Source organism: Triticum aestivum, chromosome 4B, assembly GCF_018294505.1.
Source record: "Triticum aestivum cultivar Chinese Spring chromosome 4B, IWGSC CS RefSeq v2.1, whole genome shotgun sequence".
NCBI lineage: Eukaryota > Viridiplantae > Streptophyta > Magnoliopsida > Poales > Poaceae > Triticum > Triticum aestivum.
The window spans coordinates 579,565,995-579,583,393 of NC_057804.1; the positions used below are offsets into that span (position 1 = coordinate 579,565,995).

The 17,399-nt window shown below is 42.5% G+C and overlaps 1 long non-coding RNA gene across 7 annotated transcripts; it reads left to right on the forward strand.

Moving 5' to 3' along the window:
• Positions 1–275: 275 nt before the first annotated feature.
• LOC123093376 (uncharacterized) lies at positions 276–5,535 on the forward strand. 7 transcript variants are annotated; one of them, XR_006445311.1, is made up of 11 exons: positions 277–636; positions 736–1,085; positions 1,530–1,638; positions 1,744–1,805; positions 1,949–2,104; positions 2,928–3,483; positions 3,818–3,846; positions 4,190–4,283; positions 4,662–4,735; positions 4,839–4,953; positions 5,046–5,140. It is a non-coding gene; the product is annotated as an uncharacterized lncRNA (long non-coding RNA). The 7 variants fall into 7 exon arrangements; XR_006445313.1 differs by having other exon boundaries at positions 276–636; positions 4,662–4,953; XR_006445308.1 differs by lacking the exons at positions 4,839–4,953; positions 5,046–5,140 and adding an exon at positions 5,242–5,535.
• The last annotated feature ends 11,864 nt before the right edge of the window (positions 5,536–17,399 follow it).

Sequence of the window (17,399 nt, forward strand, 5' to 3'; positions counted from 1 at the left end):
ATTACAACCAAATGACTCACCTTGCCCCACATCCCATTGTTAGAGTCCAGAATAAAATGGAGCCTCTCCGTGCGTTTGGATTTTCAGCCGTCGGATCGAAATCTCCTCGCGACACAGACCGTCGGATCTCGATCCAAATCGCTGTGGGTCGTTGGATATTTACCCGATCAACTTCGGCCGTTGGATAAAATTCCAATTGCATCAGAATGTAATATCCTTGCCCCCACCAGGGTATTTTAGTCATTTCACATATGGGTATAAAACTGCAGCAGCACCGTGGTGAGTGAAAACCTAGCCGCCTCCTCCCGCACTCGCGTCCGCCTCCTCTCCCCTCCCGCGCGCCTCCTCTCCTCCCACCCACGTCGTCGACGCCGTCACCCACCGCCTCGAATCGCGCCGGCGGCGGCCAGATCCGCCGCAACAGAGCCCCTCTCCCCCCTCCAACGACGACGAGCAGCAGAGGAGGGAGGACGAGGAGCACGAAGGCGGCGGCGGCGGCGGGGAGCAGCATCAGCACGCCAAGGTGGCGCAGCAGCAGTCCTTGGGCGATGCGGCCCCGCGCCTGCACCGCATCGCACCAGGAAGAGGTGCCCCGCCCCGCCCTCCCCGCTGTCGCCGTCTCCGCCTCGCGCCATGGTGAGCCCCCCTCCCCCTCGCCGCTCTCGCTCCCGAATTCCTCGTATGTCGATCTCCGTGCTGACGGCTCGTTTTTGGCTGCCCATCTTCTCTTCGCAGGCCGACTCCCCACGCCGGAGATAAATGGCGACGCCGGCCTCCACGGATCTCTCTCTCTCAGCTACCCCTCCCTCTCTCGCCCTCTCTCCCTCTCCCGACTGCGCCATCGCCCCCGCTCACCCTCGCGTCGTCGCGTCTTCCCCTCCTCCCCGCCCTCTGCCGACTTGTTCATTTGCAAGCGCAATGCTTCAGTGACTATCACTGGGAAGAGGCACCGTCGACCTCGCTGTGTTGCCATCATCGGGAGGGGTGGAGGCTGCCGCTTGCGCAGCTGCTTCACCCAGAGGAGCGCCAGGAGGAGCGTGTCCTCGCCATCGATCGGAGGAATGCCAGATTGGCATCGAGCCAAGGTGAGGCCTTCTCCTCCTTTCCGTGCATTTTCATGGCTGTACGTGGTACTGGGGTATGCCACCGTTGGTGAGGGCAGACAGGACGATGAGGAATTGTGTCAATAGAGACTGAAATCGTGATGAATGGGACAAATACCAAGATTGGGGAAGGTACTAAGACAAATTTGTTCGATTGCTAATCAGCAGGACCTATAGAGCTAGACATTCATATCAATGTGGCCCTGTTGCACTCAAATCAACATATGTGCAGCTTGATTTTAGCAGAAAAAATTAAGCAGAGAAAGTTATCCCTTTCACTTATTATGGGAGATTAATTATTTTTAGCATAACTGAAATATTTTGTGATGCCTTATCAATGATAACAAAATTTGTTCAGGTGTTCTGAAAGAAAAGTACTTCTTTCCTCAATACTCATTGCCTTTTTGTTTTGATCGGTTACAACAGCTGATGAAGGATGATGCCCTTTGGTTGGCACTTATGATATAGCTTCCGACGTCGGAGGTTCCATAGAATTTGTGAAGAGAAGTACATCGACAGAAATGCCTTTCTTCTGGTAATGCACCCCTTTTTTGTTTCATATATTTATTTAGGATATTCACCATTTGTAATATTAGTCATTAGCTGTTATATTCTGATTTGTATTTGTGGCTTTCTCCAGATAATTGTATGTGCTGGGAGAGGAGGTTTCCATGATTATCTAGCATTCATTAGTTACAGCAGGTCTATGCATCTCCAGAAAATATCAAGGATTGTCTATTTGCCAGTTGCCTATATTCACCGGATTATCATGTGAAACTGGGTGTTTCAGTAATTTTAGATTTTTTATTTATATTTGACTGCTTCATTGTTCTCTGAAACTGCAGGTATGTCCCAAGTGAACTGGATTTTTGCGATGATTTGGTCGATTCAGACTATTTCTTATCTTGAATGGCTTTCACCTTTGGGAAATTCAAGTCATGGAAGTGTTTCAGTGATATTAAAGCTTTTTTAGATACTACTATGACACTATGGCAGCCAAGGTTCGATTGAAATCATGGACACATGCATGATTTATGTTCTTTTTATTATGGGGCATTTTGACTTTTGCACAAATGTACAAGTGCCATGTAGTGGTTAATTAGAGGTATACATGAGTGCATACAAGTCTTTTATTCTCTGCGTCATGACCTGAGCAAAGAGATACATAATTAACTTAATTGGGGTATTGTTGGTTAGTGTAGTATCTATAGACTGTCAATATTTTTATTTTAGTTAATCTATGCATGTGAGCACTGCCGAAAAGGATATCTTCAGAGAATGTATTTTTCAGTATTTCCAATGAAAAAGGATACAAATAACAATTCATTTGTAATTTCAATATTCTGTGAGCCCTGCTTTACATACCATCAGGCCACACATGTATCTCTTACTATGTCAAGCACATGTTATCAGTTTATGCACAAATTTATCAAGCTTTCCTGTCATATTTTTGTAGTGGATGTGTAGGTTTTACCATAGTACCCATTTTACCATTTGTGGTGTTTGACCGTACGCCGCTCGCCATCGGGCTTGTCTGATGTCTTACTAACTCCCCACTGGATTTCATCCACGGATGAAAATAGACGGTCACGGTAGAAGGCAGGGCACATCTGACAACTGAAACTCCCCACATTGGTCCTGCTACTTCCATTGTGCTTGGGTTCAAATATTTCGCCTGGGAGTTTTCGTGCAGCTATAGAATTATTTAGAGTACAGTTCCCGGACCTTATTACTCATGTGTTCTTTTTGTAGGCCTATGGAAGTAGAAGTACGCTGTTGCTAATTTGTTCCATATTTTATTCTTATTTCTGTGTCCTATTGCAGGTGTTCTTCGGCTGAAATTAGGCTGCTCCTGCTACGTCTATCAGTGAAATGTCTCCTTCCATGATAAAGCAGCCTACTCTTAATTACTTACATATGGTTGAATAACCATCGGTTATTCAGGTTAAATAGTATTTACTACTGAGAGGTAGTTTGAGGGAATTGACAGTGCAAGAAAAATTAAAAGCAGTGTCATGCTTTTCAGTCACCTGATTATTTGCATGTGTTGATACGACCTGTGGAGTATGTTTATGGATGGACTAGCCAACCCATGGTTTTCTAGGTGGATCCATGTGAATAGATTGCTGACAGCAACAATCCTTGACCTGTATATATCCCCTTCCATGTCTCAAATAATTGTCATGTAGAAACAAAAATGGAATAACCAATAAGTGGCCATTTCCCTATCCTGAGTAAATTAACAAGCACTTCAGCATACATCCGTTTTTTTATTGTGACTTTAATTGGTCAGTGTATCTTGTGATTATTTTTTGGGTAATGCCTTCATCAGCAGATTGAGGCTTCCTGGGGTCATGGACAACACTAATTTCATAGATGGGTTAGTTTCTCATGTAAATTCATCTTTCATGATGTTCCGTGATAATCATGGTAGACTGAAGATATCTTATCTATGCAGTATAATAGTAGCGTTAAAATTCAAGCTCCTTTTGGCATTGTAACTGTGCTGTCTAATTATCATGCAACCCAAATATCTAACTAAATTGTGCTATGGAGCTTGCACTAGCAGAATGAGTTGCCATCCTGAATCATATGTGTAGGCTAGAGAGAAGTGTGGAAATAGATGTCGTTTCACAAGGATATTAACAACGGTTGCTTTCATATGTTGATTTATCTTTCTTCCTGTACTCATTTGCAAATATCTATCTATGCAGGAGAGGTTGTATGCTCAGGGAGGCACAAGGTCAGACACCATGCTTTGATCCTTATGTATACCTGTAACATCTATTTGATTATACTTATATGCTGGTGTATTCTTTATATGCTTACAGTTTTAGTGGTGTGTAGAAATAATTCATGCTTGGTTAGATTGACATAGCTATTTGCCTAATAATATATGCTGGTGAGTTCATGTTGGATGCACATTGAGCTTTCAATTTTAATCTTATCTTCCAAATGCTCATGGTATGTCACTTGCGTCATGAATTTAAGCATACCTTGGTTTGATTTCCAATTTATCTATGAATAAGAGTTTAGTATTTAGATGCATGGGCCAGATGTTTATGCTCATGTGTGCAAACTGACAGGGAGACCAAGAGGGAATTTAAGCATGAATACACTCAGTGAGCAATTGAAGATAATTTGTTCAGGATGTCCATGAACTGTAATTTTAGGGAACAGGTTACTTCCTGTCTTTTCGTTTGCTTTCTCATCTTTTCGTTCATATCCTAGAACTGTTGAAGCGGGAGGTGTCTTCACATATATGTTCATGCCGGATACTTACATTATCAGACTAAAATGATCTCAGTGAGATCACTGCTTGTGTCTGGACCTTATTCGATAAATGCTTGATTTTCTTCTGGTTTTTCCATGGATTGGCCAGTTTAATTTACTTTGAATTATGAACTTTTTAAAAGACCAAAAATCTCAAAGATCTGTAACCTGATCTACAATTGTGATTCTGTTTTTGCATTGATAAATATCCTTTTAGTCACACTGGGCAAGTATAGTTCTAGGATTAATGCTTTGCTCTTTTTCCAACCTTATCTTTGTGATTAGAACAGAGAATGGGAGCGAGGTATAGCATGATGGCGGCACACACAAATCCATGTACTGTTTATTCATCCATGGTGGTAATATTTATTCTCGCAGAACTCTCCTCCCTCCTTCTCTTCTTCTCTTTCTCGGTCTCCCACTCTCCATTTCTATATCATATTACTGATACACTTCATGTAGGAAGAAAGATACGTGTCTGGTATTTTCCTTCTCATTGATATGCACCCGACCATGGCTATTTGTACTAATTGTATAAATGACTTAGAGTTTGGAAAGGGAACTTTGTCTCGAAACGGTTAGAACATAGCTGAATATATCAAACATGCTAATGGCATTGGATTGACTTTTTGAGAAATATAATAGAAGGTTAACCCTTCAATATTGTAGGTTTTACAAATATCTTTTGACAGTCCGGATGTGTGTTTTCCTTTGACCCTGCAAAAGAATTGTAAAAGGATGAGCAGTTTTGGAAAATACCAAAGGCACGTCTAAGCACAGTAGAATGTCCACATATCTCTTTATCGCTATATAATTCGTTTCGGTACCATATGACCTAATGTTTTTCATTTTCCTTCTACTCCAGACCAGGCAAGCAACGGCAATGCTGGACAGGCTACTCTCGCACCAGACTCCCTTTAGGGTAGTTACCCACGGGCACTCACTTCTGCCGTTTATTATTACTTGTGATTCCGCTTGTTGTGACTGGCTTGATCCATGTTGCGGCCCAATTATTATTTTTGTTTAGTTGCGATGGATCGTCTTGGCTTGCTTTTGGCACACCTGATTCCACTACCTTCTGTTATTGCTTGGACCAGTTTACTATGTACTGAACATATTTATATCAATGTTGTGCTTCTGATATAATCTTGCTATGTTATACTGGTGATTTCCAGTGATTACTCTGATTTCCTACTTGCGCCAGTGAGTATACAAGGTCATACTCATGTTGTGATGCAAATACTTCCTTTGGCTAAATATTATAATTGTGACAGGTTCATACAATCATGTGGAGGAGTATTAAGTTATAGCATGTGTACTTAGGTTTTTGGCATGTTATTCATAGGGTTATCAAGTAGGGTCCTATAGGGTTATTCACAATATTAAGTTAGGATTGAACCTGTGTTGCTCCAATATCATGCTATTGTTTATATTTGCAATGCTTCGATGATTGTATTGTTGTTACCGGATTTGATATGACTTGTACCCGGCAGCGGTGCTGCAGGGTGCGGCAAGCCGCACTTCCTACCTAGTCTAGCTATGAATGGCGAGGAGGCCAGACACAAAACATCGCATCAAGAGTGAAGCCGGACATCTCATAGCATATGGCCATGCATGATTCCAAGGTTGTGAAGACCCCTGGTGGGCTGGTTGCACCATAAGGAACCTAACATCTGAGCTACGCTCAGTTTACAAAAGAAAACATTGATGGTTATAGAAATTTCTGTATTTCAAATAAAATGTGTTTTTCATTTTTGAATGAACTTTTGCATTCTTGGAATTTATTCTTTGGAAAAACTAAGGAAACTATTTAGAATCAAGCAATCATGGGAATCGGTCACGCTAACGCCTACAAAACAACATGAGTACATAGCCACTAGGACTACATGCCTTTAGTGAAAGATGTGAAGCCTGAAACTTTAAGTAATGAACAGTATAGCAATTAAAAAGAATTTACTAACACTACACAAACCGGTCTTTTTTCCACAGTTTCTTTTTCTTTTTTTTCCTATAACATTTCTTCTTTATTCTTCAGAAAATGGTTGTGCTTTCAATTTTTTGTTCAAATTTTTGAAAAATGTGTGTTATTTTCAAATTTGGTTCATAAAGTTAAAAAATATTTGCATTTTCGAAAATTGCAAGGAAATTTCAAAAATATGTTTTTGTCTTTTAAAAATTGTTCAGAATGTTAAAACGCAAACAATTTTCTGATAGGCACAAACAAAATTGTGAAAACAAACATTTTCAGAAAAAACGAACAAAAATATAAATTTCAAAACAATTTTCAGAAATGTGCACAAAATTCCGAAAGCAAAAAAAGTGTTTTGGATTTGCCCAAACATTTTTAGAAATTGTGAACAAAAGAATTTGAAAACGGGAACTTTTTTTAAATTCCGAACAAATTCCAACAGGCGCCCGACGGGAGCGATGTCCTCGCTTAGCTGGACAAGGCCTAACACTTTTTCTTCTATTTTTTCAATTTCCTCCTCTTTTTTCGTTAATTTATTTTTCTTCTTTTTGAAACATGTTAAAAAATTTGAAATATTGTTTGGAATACCAAAATAATAGTTTTAAGTAACTATTTTAAATGATGATTTTCAATTCGTTTTCCCTTCAAATATTTATTAAATACTTTTTTGAAGAAAAATCACTGTTTTAAATTTTATCCCTTTGTAGTTATTAGTTATTAGTTATGTTAAAATCTTAAAATGACAGTTTTAAGTACCCGTTTAAATTATGATTTTAAATATTATTTTCCTTCAAACCTGGCATGTATGCCTACCTGAACACCCTGCGTTTAACATGGTGTATTTGGACATTCTTGAAATGACCCCATCTTTTGCTAGAGGGTGGGCATGCCCATGGTAGGCATCAATGCCTCTAATTTTTTTATGACCTTCTATGACAAATTCAAGGCACCAAGCCAAGTTGCTTGGGTTTTCGACAAGTTTTACATTTTCTGAAGTTTTCTCGGTAAAAAGGGGCCGATAAATGGCCAGACATGTCACAACTTGCATACGGTATCGAAATTTGCTTCAAGTGTTTCCCGCCCGTATGTGTCACCTCAAAGTTTGCATCCTAGTTTCTCATGTCATGTGTTTCCCGCCCGATATGTGCCGCCCGGATGTTTCCCGCCCAATTTCTCACGCCATGAGTTTCTAACCTGATATGTCCTAGTGACCAATAGTTTGGGTGGAAGATATGGGAGGGGTTTGCAACATGTACCCTAGTGACATGGGTGTTTGTTGAAGGGAAGTGATTTCACTATATTCTTGTGCTGCGCACACTATATTTTGGGTCATATTTGCCCTTATGTGTACAGTACGAGGGGACCATGGCTGGGTGACCGGTTCCCTTATATGTCCTAGCCAGAAGTTTTTCGCCCAAATTCTCATGCCATGTTCCTTGCCTCCTCGAAATCTGCCACCTGAAAGTTATAAATGAACTTCTTAAAATGACTACACATTATATTTTAGTTAACCTTATTATATTATGCTAGTAAATACGAGATGTACATTATCACATGTGTCATCCCTTGGTAAGCATAAAACAGGTAAACCTGTCCATCTTCAAAATGGAGAATGGACATCCACCTGTCGCCAACTTGTGGCTTGCGCACAAGCATGTTGTCTCTAATCGTTTGCGTGTGTGCATTCATTAGTTTGCTCATTCTTTGATATTGAGCCTTGCATCTTTCAAAGAAATAGAATATGCACTTTGGTAAGTCGTCGGTGGAAACAGTCGTAAGCTAAACATATACATATGACCTTCGATAAGCATCATGTCAGGCACAACCTCCTTCGGGAGCTTCTGTTGAACAACATAATAGTAACATATATAGTTAGCACTGTAGTGTACTTAAGAAGAATATATGCAATCAAGTTACCATCATTAACAAGATCACACCAAGTTTTTGGCAATGAAGTTACCATCTTGCAAGTCATGGACTAGTGGCACGTATCCACTAAAATTTGGGCTAATAAAGTGATTGGTCTTAAAGTCTCAACATCATCTATAAATGAGACAAGATATCATTTCTCCTCATAATTAAGCTTGGAGCTATAGTTGTAGTATGTCTTGTCTACAGCCTTCTGAGTATTTCTTGAAGGAAAGAAACAAGCTGACAATGATAAATAAACAACTTTAGTAGGGATGAACATCAAATATTTTTAAATAAAAAATATAAATTACTTACCAAATTTGTTTGACAAACTCACATTTAGGCAAAACTGGAGGCGCATCCACATCCATCCAAATGTCGATATTATCTTCAATATCATCTTCAGGACGAATGTCAAAGGTTATTTGCATATTCTCCTCAAATCCATAGGCCTTGCAGAGAGCTTCCTATTAGAGCAACCAAAATGTGAGTGATTAAGCGCATTGTAAAGCTTAACCTGAAAAGCATAATCATGTTTAGTCCAGAGGTGAGCTCTCCTCGTCTCCATATTCTCAAACTCTTGGAAACCGAGCTTATCCAAGACATACGGTCTTGCATGGCAGGGGATGTACTGTCGAATTAAAAAAACGAAAATTACATTTTGAAGAATCACAAGTCATGATTAATTATGAAGAAATACTTGTCGTCACTGCGTAATGTACAAACATCGAAGGTTGACGGTGAAGAACCTACCATTTTGCAGGTGAGGCTCCCCGTAGCACATATGCCGGTCATCGCAGCAGTATTCACACTTGGGGATCCTATCATCGTCAGACATTTCCTGTGTTTAAAATTCAAAGATTATAAATCAATGGCAATTACCAGGAACATAACACATAGATCACTATTCACCACAGGTTGACTTTCGGTCTATCGAGTCTTTCCTTGAAAACTCCCATCTCACGTGGTGTATATGGTGGACACTCCCTCTCTGTTATATTTAACCATCTGTTGTTTGTCTCTCATCCCTTCGTTCCCGAGTGCATTACACCCAATATGTCTAGCACACGGGAACGAAGGAGAGGCGACCCCCAAGACAAGAGTCGGGATTCTTCCTCTCTGACATTTGCGATCGTTAGTGATGGTCGCTCCTTCTTTCATTCGAAAGTGCAATACACCAAAATGTCTAGCACCTTTGAATGAAGAAGAAGCGACCCCCACGACAACAGTCGGGATTCTTCCTCTCTCATATTTCGAAAGTATATGGTGGACACTCCCTCACAGATATTTCGAATATCGCTGATGGTCGCTTACCCTCCTTCTCTCGTGCATTACCAAGGTATAGCACGAGAAAAAGGAGAGGAAATGACCCCCACCACAATAGTCGGCATCCTTCCTTCAAGAGCATACTAAAAGTCACACAAGGAGCCCCAACAGAATGACAGTCAGCCCATTACATATATCGAGTAATGGCATAAAAAATGACCTATGGTTTGCCGGAATGTCATTTAATTCATGTTGTGCATATCATGGGAACTCGATATTTCCTACTTTATAGCACAAGTCATGCTGAATCCATGGAAAATTCTGGCATGACCTTTGCTAAAACATGACATATCGAGCGCCTGAAATTTGCCGGAACGAAAATTAATCAATATTCCAGCAAAACATAGGCCACTCGGAGGTGTTCCCTGCAAACAAAGGCCACATGTCAAAAATTAAACAATATTCCGGCAAAACATAGGCCACTCGGACTTTTAGCTCTCTGACTCGGGTGTAGAGGAAGTAGACGAAGCTCCGACGATAAAGCTTGCATATTCCACCGAGTGAAACTTTTAGATCATCAAATCTCATATAGCATTCTTTGATGACAAAGTGATAATGACATAAAAATAATTAAAGTGTCAAATACATTTCCATATTGAAAAGGAAAAATGCTAAAAAAATATATACCTAAATTTTGCTACAAATTTTTTTATTACTAAATTTGATACCTACAAATTTCTCATATAGCATTCCAATACATTTCTATAATTCAAATTTTCTATACCTGAAATTTTCTATTACAATTTTTTTACTAGAAATTTCTATTACTAAAATTTTTATATTCAAAATTCTACCTATCTATTCTATTCAAAATACCCAGATTCTACCTATCTATTCTATTCAATTCAAAATACCTAAATTCTACCCATCTATTCTATTCTATTCAAAATTCTACAACAAAATTTCTACATTCTACAACATAATTCTACCTATATATTCTATTAAAAAGACCTTCATTCTACCTATATTTTCTATTTTATTCTATTCAAAATACCTACATTCTATTCAGAGGGAGGCAGGGAGGAAGCAAGGAGGAGGGAGGGAGGGAGGCAGGACAGAGGCAGGGAGGGAGAGAGGAGAGAGGGAGGAGGCCGGGATGGGGGGATGTGACGCCCCCGATTCAATCATACACTAATCATGCATGCAAACATGTACAATCAAGATCGGGGACTCACAGGAAGATATCACAACACAACTCTAAAAGTAAAATAAGTCATACAAGCATCATATTACAAGCCAGGGGCCTCGAGGGCTCGAATACAAGTGCTCAAACATAAATGAGTCAGCGGAAGCAACAATATCTGAGTACAGACATAAGTTAAACAAGTTTGCCTTAAGAAGGCTAGCACAAAAGTAGCGACGATCGAAAAGGCGAGGCCTCCTACCTGGGACCTCCTAACTACCTCCTCGAAGCCAAACTCCATGTAGAACCATCCTCGGGATCCTCTGGCTCCTGGACTCCATCATATGATCGCAATAACCGGGAAAGGGGAAAAAAGAAGTAGCAAAGCAACCGTGAATACTCATCCAAAGTACTCGCAAGCAAGGATCTACACTACATATGCATGGGTATATGTGTAAAGAGGCAATATCGGTGGACTGATCTGCAGAATGCCAGAATAAGAGGGGGATAGCTAGTCCTATCGAAGACTACGCTTCTGGCAGCCTCCATCTTGCAGCATGTAGAAGATTGAAGTTCACCAAGTATCATCGCATAGCATAATCCTACCCGGTGATCCTCCCCTCGTCGCCCTGTGGGAAAGAGATCACCGGGATGTCTCTGGAACTTGTCTGGGTGTGTTTTATTAAGTATCCGTTCTAGTTGTCATAAGGTCAAGGTACAACTCTGGGTCATCCTTTTACCGAGGGACACGACTATTCGAATAGATAAACTTCCTTGCAGGGGTGCACCACATTTCCCAACACGCTCGATCCCTATGGCCGGACACACTTTCTTGGGTCATGCCCGGCCTCAGAAGATCAACACATCGTAGCCCCACCTAGGCACAACAGAGAGGTTAGCACGCCGGTCTAAATCCTATGCGTGCAGGGGTCTGGGCCCATCGCCCATTGCACACCTGCACTTTGCGTACGTGGCCGGTGAGCATACCTATCCTCCCTTATACAAGAGGAGGTGTTCGAGTCCAAACCAGTGTGCGCCCTCAGTCGCTAACGTCAAGAATGCTTTGCCTGATACCACGACGTTGAGTGCCCATAACTGTTCCTGCGTAGTTGGTTAGTGCGTATATGCCAGTGGTCAGACTCAGATCAAATACCAAGATCTCGTTAAGCGTGTTATTATGAAGTAACCGCAGACGCCGACCAGGGCCAGGCCCACCTCTCTCCTAGGTGGTCGCAACCTTCCCTGTCGCTCCGCCACAAAGTAACCATTAGGGGGCTGTCGGGAACCCAGGCCCGTCACTACCTGGATGGAACCACCTGCCCCTTTAGCCCCCATCCCTGAAATAGTTGTGGGTACTCTACGAGCCGACCGGACTTTAGTCACCACCTGAATATTATGTATGTATGTATAGTATATACCCGTGATCACCTCCCGAGTGATCACGGCCCGATAGTATAGCATGGCATACAGACAAGAATGTAGGGCCACAGATGATAAACTAGCATCCTATACTAAGCATTTAGGATTGCAGGTAAGGTATCAACAACTGTAGCAACAATGACAGACTATGCAACAAAATAGGATTAACCGAAATAGTAACATGCTACACTACTCTAATGCAAGCAGTAAAGGGAAGAACATGCGATATCTAGTGATCAAGGGGGCTTGCCTGGTTGCTCTCGCAAGGAGGGGTCGTCAACACCGTAGTCGAACCGGGGTCACAACGACGTCGGTCTCATAGTCTACCAGACAGAAGAGGGGGAAGAAACAATAAATACAATGCAAACATAAGCATGACGATGCATGACATGACAGTGAGCGGTGCTAGGTGCCCTAACGCGGTAGTAGGTGATACCAGCGAAGGGGGGAAACATCCGGGAAAGTATCCCCGTGTTTCGCGTTTTCGGACAAATGAACCAGAGGTGAAATGTTGCAGGTTCGCTATGCTAGGGATGTGTGGCTAACAAACGGGCTGCGTGTTCGGATTCGTGTCGTCATTTTGAGAAAATTTCATGTAAAAAGTATTTTCATCCGAGTTTGTAAACATTATTAGAATTAACAAAATTAATTTAAGGTTAATCAACAGGTTAATTAAGTGTAATTAGTTATTAAACAGAATTAGTTATGTTAATTAATTGATTTTATTATATTCATTTATTTATTCTAAAAAGATCCTTTGGGGGGGCTCTTGTCATAGGCCCCAGGGGCCATAGCGGATCGGGCGCGCTTACGGGCGGCTGGCCTCGGGCACGGGTGTCGCCCGGGTTGAGGCCGAGCCCGACCGGGGGCAAGGCGAGGCCGCGGCCGGAGCGGGGCTAAGCGGGCGCGGGCGCGGCGTCTCCGGGCGAAGGGGGCGTGCCAGCGTGGAGGGCAGCGCGCGCGCGATAGGCGAGGCGTGAGCGTGAGCAGCAGGCAGCAGAGCTGCGCAAGCGAGCACTAAAGGAGGCGGGCGCAAGCCACGGGGAAGCAGCTGCTGCGGCAGCACAGCAACTAGCGGCAGGAGGAGCGGAGCAGTAGCGAGCGGGGTGGCGAGGCGGCGCAACAGCGAGTGCAGGCACGGGCGCCTAAACGCGCAGACGGGCATGGGGCGAGGCCCAAGGCGCGGTCGGCGCGTGAGCTGGGCCGCATCGGGCACGTGGGGTAGGTAACGGTGCGCTGAATAGGGCAGGGTGCGCGGGCGGGACAGGGGGCGAACGAGGAGGCCGATGCACGGCCGTGGCCACACGCTAGGCAGATCGGTGGATGCGCGGCAGAGCGCGACAACGCGGGCGGTGAGAGCAGTGACCGCGCGACAGCCAGGTGCGCAGGGAGCAGAGAAGGAGAGGTCGGGGCCTCACCGCTGTCGTAGGGACTGGGCAGCGGGGCGTGGGGAGGTATACGGGGACGAAGGCGTCAGAGAGGAGGCACGCCGAGGACGGGGCGGTGCCGGCGTGGTCGACGGCGGCATGGGCGGATCCGGGCGACGAGGTGGTGCAGAGCACGGCGAGGAGGAGACGAGGACGGATCGATCCGGCGGGGAGGCGGTCCGGCGAGGGCGGGTCCGTGCTGCGCCGGCGGGTGACGGTGACGGGGCGCAGGCGTGGGCCCCGATCCACAATCGGGGTGGGGGGAAGAGATCGTGAGGGAGAGTGGGGAGTGTGGGGGGTTAGTGGCTACGGTTTCCCGTCGGTGGGGGGTTATGGTGAGCGAGGGGCCGGTTGGGCCGGCCGGCTGGGCCTTGGCCCAGTTGGCCAGGGGGAGGGGGGTTGTTCTCCTTTTATCTTTTTTTGGTATTTTGTTTTTCTTAATTTTTCTTTCACTGTTTTCTATTATTTTCTATATACTTTAGTTTTAGTAAAATATAAAGTTAGTTCCTAAAATAGTGTTACTACATATTCTAATGCCACAAAAACTTGGGAAACTAGATAAAATAGTTTAATATTTTATTAATCGTAAAAGGCATTTGATTAATTGTTTTGCTACTGTTATATTTACTTTGGGACAATCAAACACTTCCAAAGAGGTTTGTTTCTCCATCATAATTACATATGCATAATTTAGCCCACTCCGAACATTTTAGTTTTAATATTTGAAAACTTTTATTGTTTGCTTGATTTTGGATTTGAATTTGAATCGGTTTCGAACTAAGGCGAGATTAGCAACAGTAATCAAAGTGACGTGGCATCATTAGCAGAGAATTACTGTAGCTTAATTATCCGGGCATCACAATTCTCCTCCACTACAAGAAATCTCATCCCGAGATTTTAAGAGGTGGAGTAAGGGGAAAGATCTGGTTACTAGATTCTAACGATTCCTCTCGTTCTCAGTTGCTCTTCTCGAAGAGGTCGATCCATTACATTGATGTCTTCATTTCTCTGCTTCAAGTCATCATGATGAAGTTTCCATCCTTTCTTCGGGGTCTTCATCGTACTTACGAATAGGTAAGGGGGCAACTTGAAAACGACAAGATGCTGTAAGGGTTAATCATCTGGGGGTTATCCCATGAATGAGCACATGATTATCTCTCGAGTTGAACCAATAAAACACATCGAGAGGGAGGTAAGAAGGTACAATAAGAAGTTTCAACCGTATAGACAATCATTCGACGTCTGAAAGAAATTGTGAAAGGGGTCCAGAGCAACGAGAATAAGTATGCGTCTGATACCAGAATAGATCACTAGGAAGGTGGCCCGTGAATTACATATGAAATCAAGCGCGAGGAATAATTTTGGCAACAGGGGTGTACAGGAGAGTCAGCTTTCGATCCTATGGAACTATGGGTTATGGGCCCATCATGCAGGTTAAAATTAGAAAGACCGTTGACTTCTTGCATGGTCAGGATAGCAATGTATGTCTGAGGCTAGCCCGTTAGTCATGTCGGCAAAAACATGGGTACCAAGGGGAGGGACGAAGAGAACCATTTTCTTGCTCGTTGAAGGAGGCGGGCCAAAAGGCAAAGTTCTCGTCCATCGGTGGCTACTCGAATGTCAACAACACTAGTAACAGGGTCTTGCTGACAGAATTGTACACCGAGGTGTTTACATAAGCAGGAGAATATTACTGCTTAGATCATATAGATCACAAGAAAGGTTAAACCAAACAATGGAAAGGAAAATATGATTATTAGATTAAACAGAACAATGGAAAGGAAAATGTGTTAAAACACACATTTCAGGGGTATACCCTTCCCAAGGACAAGCAGAGCATGATATCCGTGCAGAATATAATCTAGAAAACCCTTTAGGTAAGGGGAGAGAAATTTCATGACATTACCCACAATGGTGTTTGGATAATTGAGAAAGAAACATTTAGCATTGGGCTTCAAATGTCTTGTTGAAAATCGGAGTACCACAAACATGCTTCGAGATAGCATTGATATGGTCTTCAAGCAAAAGTCAGACTTGGATACACAAAGGATTCATCAGTAACAACTTATAGAATAGTCTTACAATTTCCTCATGGAAGAATGGTTAACCTTGCTAAAAGGGAAACGGTAACAATAGGTCCTCCGACCAGGTGTGCTAGGCAATAAATCACCTTATTGGGTGATATAAAGACCAATGTTATGACTCTTGGAAAATGTTCCAACCATCATATTTGACCGGGATTCAGATCTGATTGGTGTCAAGATACCTCTGACTCGGGATGCCTTTAAAGAAAAGGTGCAACACAAATTGTCGAGATAACATTGTAAGATTCCCTGGTAATGAGTTATGGAAGCAAGTTCCAAAACAAGAGTTCATCATTAAACCAAGGAGTGGATGAGGAGGTGGTTGATGGGCTCAGCGACAATTCATCGAGATTACCAACAAGATGGATTCCACAATTAGGTGAACAAGGAGATAACATTTGTGAGAACAAACAGTATAATGATGTATGCTCGAGGGAAACATACGCAATTAAACATTGGTTGAAAGGTGCACCCGAAATATGGGTTAGGTGGCGCGATCAATGTTATAATGGTGATCCAATAACCAATAGTTAAAAATGAAGTGTCAACCATTAACTTCAAAGCAAATAGGGTTGCTAGAAGTTTTGAATTCGCACATCATAGTTAAATGGCTGGTATCCTGGTTAGAAACAAACCAAGATATGAATGGAGATGGAAAGAACTATTACTATATCAAGAATTCTTAAGAGGTGGTGAAATTCTCACAACCTTCTTGACATAAAAGATGGTAGCAACCAAAGGTAGAATATAATAAAACCTGGATAGCAAGTTGCATCCCTAATAAGAACAAGTTTGTGATGAAAGGAAGGTAAGAGTGTTGTCGATGGTAACTCAAATTACCAAGGGATGAGGATGGCACTTATCATCATGAATTAGATTGATATCCCGGAAGGAGTCAAAATGTTGATGATGATCATGACAAATTTTGTCGAGAGGTTCCACAAAGAAGCAATCAAACAGCGACTGCATCAAACAAAAGGACTGATGAAGCGAAAGATTGGAATCAAGCTTGTTGTTTGAGGCATAATGATATGGCGAGGAAGATCGACGTAGGCTTAGCTCAGTGTTGAAAATTGTGCTCAGGGAAGAAGAACCAGGTAGCACAGTTGAAATTTAGCACGATAATGATATAGCCAAACAGGCTAGGAATGACTTGAAGGATTGTTAAACTCATAAGCAACAAAATTTACTTAGAGTAATTGAATCCGAGTGCGGAATCAATTCACTTATTTGTGTTCTCGGTTGACAAACAACCCAGCACCCATGAAGTGACAATGACAGGGAAAGGTAGTACTTCATCAGAAATTCATAAGATGTAGCGCAATGGGTTGATATCCTCGAGATACCAGGGAGTAATACTCGAGGGTAGATCAAAATAGAGGTTGGGCCGGCGTATTGATCTGTAGAAGGCAAGTGTTTTCACTTGCCTGAGAAATGGAATCAAGGAGAAAATATGGTCAGAACCACGATTGCAAAGGATCAATTCATAGATACCGGATGATATTATATCAAGGAAATAGTTATTATTACAAGAAGCTTCTATGATAGGATCTACATCGTGTCCACAGGCATGAACACAAGGTTCAAGGTCGACTCCCACTTCTTCAATGTATAACATTCCATTCACTTCTCGTTTCGTGAATGGCACTAGTGTTGAAAGTTTTACCTGGTGAAATATCAGATGATTACAACCCGTGAAATATTTACGGTTCACACAGATTAGGAAAGCCATAGGTTCAACCCATCGGGGCATCTTAGAAACAT